The sequence below is a fragment of the Oncorhynchus gorbuscha genome, unplaced genomic scaffold (genome assembly GCF_021184085.1).
Source record: "Oncorhynchus gorbuscha isolate QuinsamMale2020 ecotype Even-year unplaced genomic scaffold, OgorEven_v1.0 Un_scaffold_8023, whole genome shotgun sequence".
NCBI lineage: Eukaryota > Metazoa > Chordata > Actinopteri > Salmoniformes > Salmonidae > Oncorhynchus > Oncorhynchus gorbuscha.
The window spans coordinates 1-14,527 of NW_025751289.1; the positions used below are offsets into that span (position 1 = coordinate 1).

At 41.9% G+C, this 14,527-nt stretch overlaps 1 pseudogene; it reads right to left on the reverse strand.

Moving 5' to 3' along the window:
* Positions 1 to 430: 430 nt before the first annotated feature.
* Positions 431 to 14,235, reverse strand: LOC124029872 (annotated as a pseudogene).
* Between the last annotated feature and the right edge of the window lie 292 nt (positions 14,236 to 14,527).

Genomic DNA, 14,527 nt, shown 5'->3' on the forward strand with positions numbered 1-14,527 from the left:
AGAGAGAGAGCCAGAGAGAGAGCCAGAGAGAGAGCAGAGAGAGAGCCAGAGAGGCCAGAGAGAGAGAGCCAGAGAGAGAGCCAGAGAGAGAGAAAGCCAGAGAGAGAGAGACAGAGAGAGAGAGAAAGCCAGAGAGAGAGAGACAGAGAGAGAGAGAAAGCCAGAGAGAGAGAGACAGAGAGAGAGAGAAAGCCAGAGAGAGAGAGACAGAGAGAGAGCCAGAGAAAGCAGAGAGCAAGAAACAGAAATCAGATTAGCACATATTCAAAGATTCAGACCCCTCTGATTCAGAGGAGTTGGGTTAGATGCACCAGACACATTTCAGTTGAATGTATTCAGTTGTACAACTGACTAGGTATCCCCTTTCCCCTTTCTATTCTGAACACATTATCATAAACAGACCCGCACAAAAATAGGGCCGAGAAGTGGGTTAAGGTAACATGCCCTTTCTCTCCATGAAGAAGATGTATCCCTCTTCCCCCTCGGGATGATAGGAGAGGGCTGAGCTGGTCATGGAGAGCAGGTCGGGGTCGGCTGACGTCATTGAAGTGCTGTAGAGGCTCCGGCGAACGGCACAGGCTGCCATTGCGTGTTAAAGGGAGCCGAGATCATAGAGGCTGCTGGGAAAAACCAGAGAGAGCGAGGGTTTGCTGTGGTTACTATCATAATCATACATAGTGGACAATAATGCAAATTAAAAACACACATTTTTAAATCTATTTGAGCCAAGTTGAGGTCATAATGAGGTCATACTGAGGTTATACTGAGGTCATACACTCTGTCACTTTACAACTGTAAATGGAGTATTTTTTGCATTTGTATGACAACCTCCACACTTACAGGTTAACTGTGGAATGATTGGAGGAGTGTCCTCGCCGAGGTCGGCCCACCCCACCGGCGAGGGATAGGGGGGCACGAGATCGCGGGCATGACCACTCCAGCTGTGGTCTGAGTACAGGGTATGGTAGTCAGGCTGGGCAGCTCAGCGTTGTGCACCAGGGGGAAGCCGCACAGCTTCTCCATCTGCTGCCAGCGGTGGAGGCGCTCCCTCAGGCAGGCCGTCACCTCCGACAGGGACTTCCTGGAAACAATCAAATGTATTTAGAAAGCCATTTTTATACCAGTACTTATCACTATGTGCTTTCACAGCAAACCGGCCTAGACCTCAAAGAGCAAGTAGAAGCAGGGACACGGTGGCGAATCTCCCTAGAAGGAAGAAACCTAGAGAGGAACCCAGCTCAGAGGGGAGGCCTATTCTCTTCTGGCAGTACTGGTCTTTATCCAGACACTTGGGCTTCTGTGTTTATATTTGAAGCAGATTACCGCTAATGCATGGACAACAAGTTACTCTAATAGGTATTTATACCCGATAGGTAGAGTTTGACCTATGTGGGGAACCTGCTAGCCTCAGTCAGTAAGCAATAGACCTGGCATAAATCCCCAAGCCTTTCCACATCAGCCGTCTCACATCAATTCAGCTCAATGGACAAAGACATAGAGATCAGAGGACAATGCACCGCACCGTGACAGCAGAGTAAATGAATGGTGAGCACGCCGTCTTCTCTTACTTGGTCCGGATCTTGTGGTCCACCTCGTCCAGTGACGAGCTGTGAGCTGACGTGGAAGGGTCCCAAACACACTACTCCGCTTCCTCTTGATTTTCTCTGCCTGACACAAAGACATAAGACACTGTTGGGTTTTGAGAAGATGAAACATACTTATTCATGTCACTGAGGGGAGAGGGTCATGTACAGTGCCTTGCGAACGTATTCGGCCCCTTGAACTTTGCGACCTTGCCACATTTCAGGTTTCAAACATAAAGATATAAAACTGTATTTTTTGTGAAGAATCAACAAACAAGTGGGACACAATCAGAAGTGGAATGACATTTATTGGATATTTCAAAACTTTTTAACAAATCAAAACTGAAAAATTGGACGTGCAAAATTATTCAGCCCCCTTAAGTTAATACTTTGTAGCGCCACCTTTTTGCGATTACAGCTGTAAGTCGCTGGGGTATGTCTCTATCAGTTTTGCACATCGAGAGACTGACATTTTTTCCCATTCCTCCTTGCAAAACAGCTCGAGCTCAGTGAGGTTGGATGAGAGCATTTGTGAACAGCAGTTTTCAGTTCTTTCCACAGATTCTCGATTGATTCAGGTCTGGACTTTGACTTGGCCATTCTAACACCTGATATGTTTATTTTGAACCATTCCATTGTAGATTTTGCTTCATGTTTTGGATCATTGTCTTGTTGGAAGACAAATCTCCGTCCCAGTCTCAGGTCTTTTGCAGACTCCATCAGGTTTTCTTCCAGAATGGTCCTGTATTCTGGTCTTCCATCCATCTTCCCATCAATTTTAACCATCTTCCCTGTCCCTGCTGAAGAAAAGCAGGCCCAAACCATGATGCTGCCACCACCATGTTTGACAGTGGGGATGGTGTATTCAGGGTGATGAGCTGTGTTGCTTTTACGCCAAACATAACGTTTTGCAAACGTTATGCAAAGTAAAGATACACTGTTTGTACAGATGTGTAGGAGGAGACTCAGCCTAGCAGTAAAGATACACTGTTTGTACAGATGTGTAGGAGGAGACTCAGCCTAGCAGTAAAGATGTTTGTACAGATAGGAGGGAGACTTTGTACAGATGGGGTAGGAGAGAAAGAGTGTGTGTTCTCTTAGGAGGAAGAGTTAAATATCCTGTAGCAGTAAAGATACACTGTTTGTACAGATGTGTAGGAGGAGACTCAGCCTAGCAGTAAAGACAATGTTTGTACAGATGGGGTAGGAGGAGACTGTGCCTAGCAGTAAAGATACAATGTTTGTACAGATGGGTAGGAGGAGACTCAGCCTAGCAGTAAAGATACAATGTTTGTACTGATGGGTAGGAGGAGACTCAGCCTAGGAGAAAGGTTTTAATATCAGTGTGTTCAGATGTGTAGGAGGAGACTCAGCCTAGGAGGAAGAGTTAAATATCAGGGCTTGTACAGATGTGTAGGAGGAGACTCAGCCTAGCAGTAAAGATACACTGTTTGTACAGATGTGTAGGAGGAGACTGTAGCCTAGAGGAAGGGTTAAATATCAGTGCTTGTGTGAAAATGTGTCTAATGCAGCTGTATTGATTCTCTGGGAAGAATAAACTTGGTGAAGCATTCATGTCGGTTGAGTTTTCACTCTGAATGAGAACCTAACAACACTATATGGGGCGGCAGGGTAGCCTAGTGGTTAGAGCGTTGGACTAGTAACCGAAAGGTCCCCGAGCTGACAAGGTACAAATCTGTCGTTCTGCCCTGAACAGACAGTTAACCCACTGTTCCTAGACCGTCATTGAAAATAAGAATTTGTTCTTAACTGACTTGTCAGTTAAGTTAAATAAAGGTAAAATAAATATAAAAATATGGCTGATCCCCACTATCATTCAATATTTCCATTCTCTGCTACAATGCATGTTCGTGCCTTATCGTGTCAAAAATCGCCCATTGTAGCAGCTGTTCATGAATACATTCCTACAGCTACTGAATTTAAAATGGATTCAACTGAGATGTTTGTCAAATGGCCAACATAGGAAAACCCCATAATGTCAAAGTGGAATGATGTTTTTAGACCTTTTACAAATTCATTAAAAAAAAAATTTTAAAGCTGAAATGTCTTGAGTCAATAAGTATTCAACCCCTTCGTTATGGCAAACCTAAATAAGTTCAGGTGTAAAAATGTTCTTAACAAGTCAAATAAGTTGCATGGACTCACTCTGTGTGCAATAAAAGTGTTTAACATGTTTTTTAAATGATTACCTCATCTCTGTTCCCACATATACAATTACAGTATCTGTAAGGTCCCCCAGACGAGCAGTGAACTTCAAACAGATTTAACCACAAAGACTAAGGAGGTTTTCCAAAGCCTCGCAAAGAAGGACACCTATTGGTAGATGAGTAAAACATTTTAAAAAGCAGACATTGAATATCCCTTTGAGCATGGTGAAGGTATTAACAACACTGGATGGTGTATTAATACACCCAGTCACTACAAGGTACAGGCGTGCCCTTCTTAACTCAGTTGTCGGAGAGGAAGGAAACCGCTCAGGGATTTCACCATGAGGCCAATGGTGACTTTAAACAGTTAGAGTTTAATGGCTGTGATAGTAGAAAACTGAGGATGGATCAACAACATTGTAGTTACTCCAGAATTCTAACCTAAATGACAGAGTGAAAAGATGGAAGCCTGTACAGAAAACAAATATTCCAAAACATTGAATCAAAACTGCTAAAAATGTGGCAAAGAAATTAACTTTATATCCTGAATACAAAGTGCTATGTATTGGGGCAAATCCAACACACCACATCACTGAGTACCATTATTCATATTTTCAAGCATGGTGGTAGCTGCATCAAGTTATGTGTATGCTTGTCATCGGCAAGGTGTAGGGAGTTTTTCTAGGATAAAAATAAACAGAATAGAGCGAAGCACAGTCCTAGAGGAAAACCTGATCAGTCTGTTTCCAGACAGAGACAAATGTACCTTCAAGCAGGATGATAACCTGAAACACCAGGCCAACTATACACTGCAGTTCCAAACCAAGACAACATTGAATGTTCCTGTGTGGCCCAGTTACGGTTTTGTCTTAAATCGGCTTGACTTGAAAATGACTGGCTAGCAATGATCAACAACCAACTCAACAGAGAGCTTGAATAATTTTTTATACATGTGCGCAAAGCTCTTCAAGAATTACCCAGAAAGACTCACAGCTGTAATCGCTGCCAAAGGTGATTCTAACATGTATTGACTCAGAAGTGTGAATACTTATGTAAATGAGATACTGTATTTCTGTATTTCAATATGTTTGCAAACATTTCTAAAAACATGTTTTTACTTTGTCATGGGGTATTGTGTGTGTAGATGGGTGAGATACAAAGTCAATGTAATCCATTTTTTAAATTCAGGCAGTAACACAACATAATGGGGAATGAATTATTTTTGAAGGTACTGTACATCTTGCCAAGACCACAATCTGTTGGCTAGAGCAGAAACAGACTGGTGTCCAGACTGATATACAATACAATTTACTACAGAGACTAGTTTTATCAATAAGTCCTCAAATTGGGACACATCTACTTTAATGAGAGCAACATATTGCTGTGTCTCCTGGTTTGTGCTATCACAGCGCCACATTTAATTGACTTCTGAAATTGCCTGATGAGTCAGTCTAGCTGCAAAGGCAAAAACAAAGGCAAAACAAAGGCAAAAAAAACAATGCAATTAAAAAGTAATTTAGCTGTGTCATTAAAAACTCATTAGAAAAAAATAACTAATTTTGTTTCTGTGTGTGTGTGTGTGTGTGTGTGTGTGTGTGTGTGTGTGTGTGTGTGTGTGTGTGTGTGTGTGTGTGTGTGTGTGTGTGTGTGTGTGTGTGTGTGTGTGTGTGTGTGTGTGTGTGTGTGTTTGCCTGTCCGTGTATCTGTGTGCGTGCTTTTGTGCGAGTAAGTTTTCAATTATACAAGGGCAATGCTTGTTCCAAATTGCACCTCAGAATTGAACACTCAACTAGTTTACAAATTCAGAACCCAGTGAGGTTTGAACCAAAATCCCCTAAAGTCTGCTCCTACTTAGAAAAACTCTCTCAAAGGAAGTGATGTCTTAGCGATGTCATTTGTTCTCCAGGAAGTTACCTCTTCCTTAGCGACCGTGAGCTGCAGCTCCGCGCTGTGTTTTTGATGTTGTAGTATTGGACCTCCACCTCGTGGGTGAGTTGTAGCCACATCTGTAGGGCGTCGGGCACCGACCACTCCGTCTGCATCTCCTTCTCTGCTCGCTTCAGGGCCATACGAACCTGGAGACAGGAGGAGGGGGGGGGGCACATTTAGGCGTCACACGCGTATGAATTAAAACGGTATCAGGGGGCATAAAAGTGGGGGCAGTACTGTTACTGTACGTAAGGGGATGGTACTATGCAATGTGCAGGGGAACAATGTCAAATGCTTTACTGTGGAATACCAGTATACACAGAGGAATAGTATTCTGTGTGGTAAGCATATGCTCTGAATTCCACACTGCATTCATATGGTAATTGGGATTGCATTGTACTGTATGCACCACTAGGGGGAAGTATTTCACGTGACACAGAGAGAGACGGGATTTGACTCAACACAGGGGGACAGTATTTCACAGGATTTTGACGCAACACAGGGGGACACACGTGACACAGAGAGACAGGATTTGACGCAACACAGGGGGACAGTATTTCACGTGACACAGAGAGACAGGATTTGACGCAACACAGGGGGACAGTATTTCACGTGACACAGAGAGACAGGATTTGACGCAACACAGGGGGACAGTATTTCACGTGACACAGAGAGACGGGATTTGACGCAACACAGGGGGACAGTATTTCACGTGACACAGAGAGACGGGATTTGACGCAACACAGGGGGACAGTATTTCACGTGACACAGAGAAACAGGATTTGACGCAACACGGGGGGGACAGTATTTCACGTGACACAGAGAGACAGGATTTGACGCAACACAGGGGGACAGTATTTCACATGACACAGAGAAACAGGATTTGACGCAACACAGGGGGACAGTATTTCACGTGACACAGAGAGACAGGATTTGACGCAACACAGGGGACAGTATTTCATGTGACACAGAGAGACAGGATTTGACGCAACACAGGGTGACAGTATTTCACGTGACACAGGTGGACAGTATTCTGTTTGAGCGTTTCAAAGGGAGGGAATTGTACCCGTGAGAAATTGTTTTTAGGATTTTTAGGTCACTTTCATAACACGTACAAGATCAAATAATAAAACAAGCTGTTTTAAATATGAAAAATAGATTGTCAAAGCTGTAAAACATGATCACATAAACATCAACTTAGTGAATAGCCTTGGTGTTTAATATGAGTGTTTCAGCATGATGTATACTTTATATTCTTCACACTTATTTGACTAATGTCTATATGTTTTTGTTGTCAATGTTTTGGGGGCTAAACTGGGGGCAGAAGTAATCTATAGTTGGAAGAGTAGCAGAGTTAATCGCTAATTATGTAATTAGGCTGGTTTTCATTGACAAAAGCAATATCTCAAAAGAAAAACACTGTGACGTGTGTAATGGAAACGACAGATAGAAGAAATGCTCTAAAGAACGATACATTTTTAAATTAAATGGTGTTCGGCAGGGATGGATTATTATTTTTGTCGAACTTTCTTTTTTTGCGACAAATTATGATGAAAAATACGGTTCTTCGAATAAATTATTTTTTTGCCAAATAATTTTGAAGGTACTCAGGGGACGTGATGTCATCACGTAACTAACCAGAAATCCACTCCATATTGTTGTGTCTGATAAAAAGGCTTTTTCTAAAAGCTTTCTAAATGTTGATGAGATGCTTTTTTCATTATATTAGGCTATTTTCTCTTTCACCACACAGTCTATCCACTAAAACTTGTGGACAATATTGACACAGATTTTTACCAAAATGAATATTTTATATGAAAAAATAAGAAAAATTGGTTATTCAAGTATACATTACCCACATACACACACTGAGTATCTCTCTCTCAGATTCCAACAACTGATTCCAGACATATAAATACTGTAAATATACCAAAGAAAGGTATGTTAATTGCTCACTAGAATATATTCAGTTTAAGGAACAAAATTCATGAAATACGCTGTCTAGTGCAGTCAAACAATATCCATGTATTGGCAATATGAGAGACTCACTTGGACTCTTCTATTGTGGATGCTGAGATCTCTATACATGGAGACAATATGTTCAGGAGGGACAGAAATAGATATGGGGGCGCAGTTGCAGTTTACATCCAGAGTCATATTCCAGCAAAACAATGTCAGGACTTAATGTTGAATGGATTAGAGGCACTATGGGTACAGGTGCATTTACCACATTTGAAACCTATACTAGTTGGTTGCTGCTATAGGTCACCTAGTGCTGATGTGAAATATCTTGATGTAATTTGCGAAATGTTGGATAAGTTATCTGATGAAAATAGGGAAATATTTTTTTTGTGAGATATGAATAGTGATTTTTTTGAATACAAACTGTCCAAATAGAAAGTAATTTCTGTTTCCAATGAATGTAACCTGACCTAAGTTATGACATCACCAACCAGAATGTTCACTGATAGGTCCGGTATCACATCTTTACCACCATGGCTGAACATTGTTCTAAAGCTGTATCAGTGACACTGGGTGGCAGTGATCATAACCTGGTTGCATTCACTAGGAAAACGAACATACCAAAAGGCTGGCCCGACAGTGGGTTCAATCAGGACTCGTTTTTTAGATGAGATTAAGATATAAAGGAATATGAGAAAAAACACTATTCAGGGTCATGTTGGACGCAGCTTTATCACGGTCAGAACACATAGATCAGATTGTTATTAAGATGGGTAAGGGAACACATAGATCAGATTGTTATTAAGATGGGTAAGGGAACACATAGATCAGATTGTTATTAAGATGGGTAAGGGAACACATAGATCAGATTGTTATTAAGATGGGTAAGGGAACACATAGATCAGATTGTTATTAAGATGGGTAAGGAACACATAGATCAGATTGTTATTAAATGGGGGAACACATAGATCAGATTGTTATTAAGATGGGTAAGGAACACATAGATCAGATTGTTATTAAGATGGGTAAGGAACACATAGATCAGATTGTTATTAAGATGGGTAAGGGAACACATAGATCAGATTGTTATTAAGATGGGTAAGGGAACACATAGATCAGATTGTTATTAAGATGGGTAAGGGAACACATAGATCAGATTGTTATTAAGATGGGTAAGGGAACACATAGATCAGATTGTTATTAAGATGGGTAAGGGAACACATAGATCAGATTGTTATTAAGATGGGTAAGGGAACACATAGATCAGATTGTTATTAAGATGGGTAAGGGAACACATAGATCAGATTGTTATTAAGATGGGTAAGGGAACACATAGATCAGATTGTTATTAAGATGGGTAAGGGAACACATAGATCAGATTGTTATTAAGATGGGCAAGGGAACACATAGATCAGATTGTTATTAAGATGGGTAAGGGAACACATAGATCAGATTGTTATTAAGATGGGTAAGGGAACACATAGATCAGATTGTTATTAAGATGGGTAAGGGAACACATAGATCAGATTGTTATTAAGATGGGTAAGGGAACACATAGATCAGATTGTTATTAAGATGGGTAAGGGAACACATAGATCATGTTGTTATTAAGATGGGCAAGGGAACACATAGATCATGTTGTTATTAAGATGGGTAAGGGAACACATAGATCAGATTGTTATTAAGATGGGTAAGGGAACACATAGATCATGTTGTTATTAAGATGGGCAAGGGAACACATAGATCATGTTGTTATTAAGATGGGTAAGGGAACACATAGATCATGTTGTTATTAAGATGGGCAAGGGAACACATAGATCAGATTGTTATTAAGATGGGTAAGGGAACACATAGATCAGATTGTTATTAAGATGGGTAAGGGAACACATAGATCAGATTGTTATTAAGATGGGTAAGGGAACACATAGATCAGATTGTTATTAAGATGGGTAAGGGAACACATAGATCAGATTGTTATTAAGGAACACATAGATCAGATTGTTATTAAGATGGGTAAGGGAACACATAGATCAGATTGTTATTAAGATGGGTAAGGGAACACATAGATCAGATTGTTATTAAGATGGGTAAGGGAACACATAGATCATGTTGTTATTAAGATGGGTAAGGGAACACATAGATCAGATTGTTATTAAGATGGGTAAGGGAACACATAGATCAGATTGTTATTAAGATGGGTAAGGGAACACATAGATCAGATTGTTATTAAGATGGGTAAGGGAACACATAGATCAGATTGTTATTAAGATGGGTAAGGGAACACATAGATCAGATTGTTATTAAGATGGGTAAGGGAACACATAGATCAGATTGTTATTAAGATGAGTAAGGGAACACATAGATCAGATTGTTATTAAGATGGGTAAGGAACACATAGATCAGATTGTTATTAAGATGGGTAAGGGAACACATAGATCAGATTGTTATTAAGATGGGTAAGGGAACACATAGATCAGATTGTTATTAAGATGGGTAAGGGAACACATAGATCAGATTGTTATTAAGATGGGTAAGGGAACACATAGATCAGATTGTTATTAAGATGGGTAAGGAACACATAGATCAGATTGTTATTAAGATGGGTAAGGAACACATAGATCATGTTGTTATTAAGATGGGTAAGGGAACACATAGATCAGATTGTTATTAAGATGGGTAAGGGAACACATAGATCATGTTGTTATTAAGATGGGTAAGGGAACACATAGATCAGATTGTTATTAAGATGGGCAAGGGAACACATAGATCAGATTGTTATTAAGATGGGTAAGGGAACACATAGATCAGATTGTTATTAAGATGGGTAAGGGAACACATAGATCAGATTGTTATTAAGATGGGTAAGGGAACACATAGATCAGATTGTTATTAAGATGGGTAAGGGAACACATAGATCAGATTGTTATTAAGATGGGTAAGGGAACACATAGATCAGATTGTTATTAAGATGGGTAAGGGAACACATAGATCAGATTGTTATTAAGATGGGTAAGGGAACACATAGATCATGTTGTTATTAAGATGGTAAGGGAACACATAGATCATGTTGTTATTAAGATGGGTAAGGGAACACATAGATCAGATTGTTATTAAGATGGGCAAGGGAACACATAGATCAGATTGTTATTAAGATGGGTACATAGATCAGATTGTTATTAAGATGGGTAAGGGAACACATAGATCATGTTGTTATTAAGATGAGTAAGGGAACACATAGATCATGTTGTTATTAAGATGGGTAAGGGAACACATAGATCAGATTGTTATTAAGATGGGCAAGGGAACACATAGATCAGATTGTTATTAAGATGGGTAAGGGAACACATAGATCAGACTGTTATTAAGATGGGTAAGGGAATTGCTGTTACAAGAAATTGTTCAGAGTATGTAACATTTAGCACACTGAATCAGGTGATTAAATCCCTGATCCTATCACACACAGAGTACTGTCTGGTTATATGGTCAATCCCTGGTCATATCACACTTAGAGTACTGTCTGGTTATATGGTCAATCCCTGGTCCTATCACACTTAGAGTACTGTCTGGTTATATGGTCAATCCCTGGTCCTATCACACTTAGAGTACTGTCTGGTTATATGGTCAATCCCTGGTCATATCACACTTAGAGTACTGTCTGGTTATATGGTCAATCCCTGGTCATATCACACTTAGAGTACTGTCTGGTTATATGGTCAATCCCTGGTCATATCACACTTAGAGTACTGTCTGGTTATATGGTCAATCCCTGGTCATATCACACTTAGAGTACTGTCTGGTTATATGGTCAATCCCTGGTCCTATCACACTTAGAGTACTGTCCAGTTATATGGTTTCCATAAATGACCTGTTAGTTACTAAAATTAGTAAACATTCTGGTAACTTTGGTAAATGACTGGTAGTTTTGCAACCTTAAGGACATGCGACACACTCTCAATGGTTCCTACCTGCACCAGCTCCTCCTCTGCGTATTTGAGGCGGCTGAGCTCACACTCCGGCCCCCTGGCGTAGTTCGCGGAGGCGGTACGACTCCTTCTTGGCCCCGCTGATCTCGTCTCTCATCTTCTGCTCCAGGTTCTGCTTCTCCACCGCCACTGTGCGGTTCTCCTCCTGGGCCTTCTCCAACCTGGGGAGAGCCATGAAAACCTGACAAAGTCATCTTCACCACCCAAAACAACCACCTTCACCACCCGAACCCTGGGCCCAGTCCAATGCCTAACATGTTACACAAAGAGATCGACATCATTTAACACGGTGGCTAGGTGTTCTAGTGAGGTCAGAACAATACCTGTAACATCTATATACAGAATACACACCTTTTATAAAACCTTAATGAAAACTACTAGGTTACGTACCGTCCCTGTAGGTCCATGAGGCTCTGCTCAGCACTCTGCAGGCTCTCCAAGTCCTTCATCATCTGACCCATGTGGACCCGGGAAGACTTGTTCTGGATATAAGCGAACCAGCAGCCCCCCACCCCGATCACTATAGATACCATCAACACAAAGTCCTTCAACCAGTTGTGTTGCGGACCTGGGGGGAGAGAGGGGTGGAATGGAACGGTGTTTATTGGCGGTCCACGCACGGCTCAGTTGGTAGAGCATGACCCTTGCAATGCCTTGATAGCGGGTTCGATTCCCGGGACCACCCACACGTTAAAAAGCATTAAGGACGTATTGACCTTACAGGAAAGCTGTACAATAGTATGCATGGTATCTTTGGATTGATGGTTTGGTAAAAAGGTTCTGTGAATGTAGAGATGGGAGGGGACAGAGTCATATTGTTGATCATTTCCTTGATGGAAGAAGACATATGATGAGTAAACATGGTTCTGTTTGTACCCAGACACCCCCGCAGTGGCACCAAACCCACACGTATGTATAGTGTACTTACGTGAGGGAGGGCCGAAGAGCACAGCATCTAGTGCTTTGAGATTGAGTTTCTGTTTGTGTCGCTGGTCTAATATCTTCAGCTGACCCGACATAAACGACGGTTCGTTCGCCGCCAATCTGAAACAGAGAGAGAAAACGTGTTGAGAACGAGAATAGAGAACGCTGATCAACCAACTACAGTATGTGATACATGACCAAGTAAGACAAGGTCTGTCTTGAACTGTGTGTGTGTGTGTGTGTGTGTGTGTGTGTGTGTGTGTGTGTGTGTGTGTGTGTGTGTGTGTGTGTGTGTGTGTGTGTGTGTGTGTGTGTGTGTGTGTGTGTGCGCGTGAGTGTCCGTGTGTGTGCCAGTGTGAGTGTGTGTTCCTGTGTGTGCGTCAGTGTGTGTTGTGTCAGTGTGTGTCCGTGTGTGTATCAGTGTGTGTATCAGTGTGTCTGAACATGTCGGTGTACTCGTGCCACCACCATCTTGTGGTCCTTCTGTAGCTCAGTTGGTAGAGCATGGCGCTTGTAACGCCAGGGTAGTGGGTTCGATTCCCGGGACCACCCATACGTAGAATGTATGCACACATGACTGTAAGTCGCTTTGGATAAAAGCGTCCTGCTAAATGGCATATATCTTAAACCAGATCAGACAACATGGCAGCCAGTGACACTCAATCCACTGCTGTGACATCATTTAATGAGTCAGCACTTCGACGGGTACGGGGGGTAAAACAACACCCCTGACCCCCTTCAACCCCTCTTCAACCCTCCTCCTCTATCCATATAGTCATTCCTTACATGAGTACATGGAGTCTCATTCCTGAAGAGATTCTAGTGGAACTGCTCTGACTCTCCCCTTCGTGTCATTAAGACGGTGTTATTGGTCCCATCTAAACAAGATCAAGTCCATAGAAAGGTGACTCTTGATATAACAATCGCCTGCTGACTTCGGGTCATGAACTGGGATGTCTAAACTGCACTAACGTGACTATCGGACAACATGGGCAGGAGATGTTTTGCTAGTCGAAGTGGGCAAATGTTTTATGTGTGTGTCATGTTTGATCATTTCTTCCCATTCCACCTGCATTAACCTTACATATCCAGCAGAAGGGAGCATTGGTCTGAGTAACAAATTGAGCTCATTGTTTATGATGTGCATTTCAACTTTTCAAACTAAACCTGAAACCGCTTTTAGCATATATCTACATATTGATAAAGCAGTGCAACGCGATATCTTCACCATCGCACAAAATCACTACTGTTTACACATCATGGAAGACACGATTCAGTTCAGTGGTGTTGTTGGTATCTGTGATATTCTGTGTTGTGTGATAATGTAGTCACCGTGAGGCAGAGTGTTTCCATTGATCCGGAACTCTCTGAAGCTCGTCCTCACTGAGGCAGCTCCACAGATTCCTTCAGCCACTGGACTGTGTCCTCCGCCGTCCAGTTATGAACTGCAGACAGAGACTGAAATTGACATTTGCTTCTTTCCATTTACCCTCACTCCCATTCCTCCCATTTACCCTCACTCCCAGATTTACCCTCTCCCATTCCTCCCATTTACTCCCATTCCTCCCATTTACCCTCTCTCCCATTCCTCCCATTTACCCCCTCTCCCATTCCTCCAATTTACCCTCACTCCCATTCCTCCCATTTACCCTCCTCACTCCCATTCCTCCCATTTACCTCTCCCATTCCTCCCATTTACCCTCACTCCCATTCCTCCCATTTACCCTCTCTCCCATTCCTCCCATTTACCCTCACTCCCATTCCTCCCATTTACCCTCTCTCCCCATTCCTCCAATTTACCCTCTCTCCCATTCCTCCCATTTACCCTCTCTCCCATTCGTCCCATTTACCTCTCTCCCAGTCCTCCCATTTACCCTCTCTCCCATTCCTCCCATTTACCCTCTCTCCAGTCCTCCCATTTACCCTCTCTCCCATTTACCCTCTCTCCCATTCCTCCCATTTGCCCTCTCTCCCATTC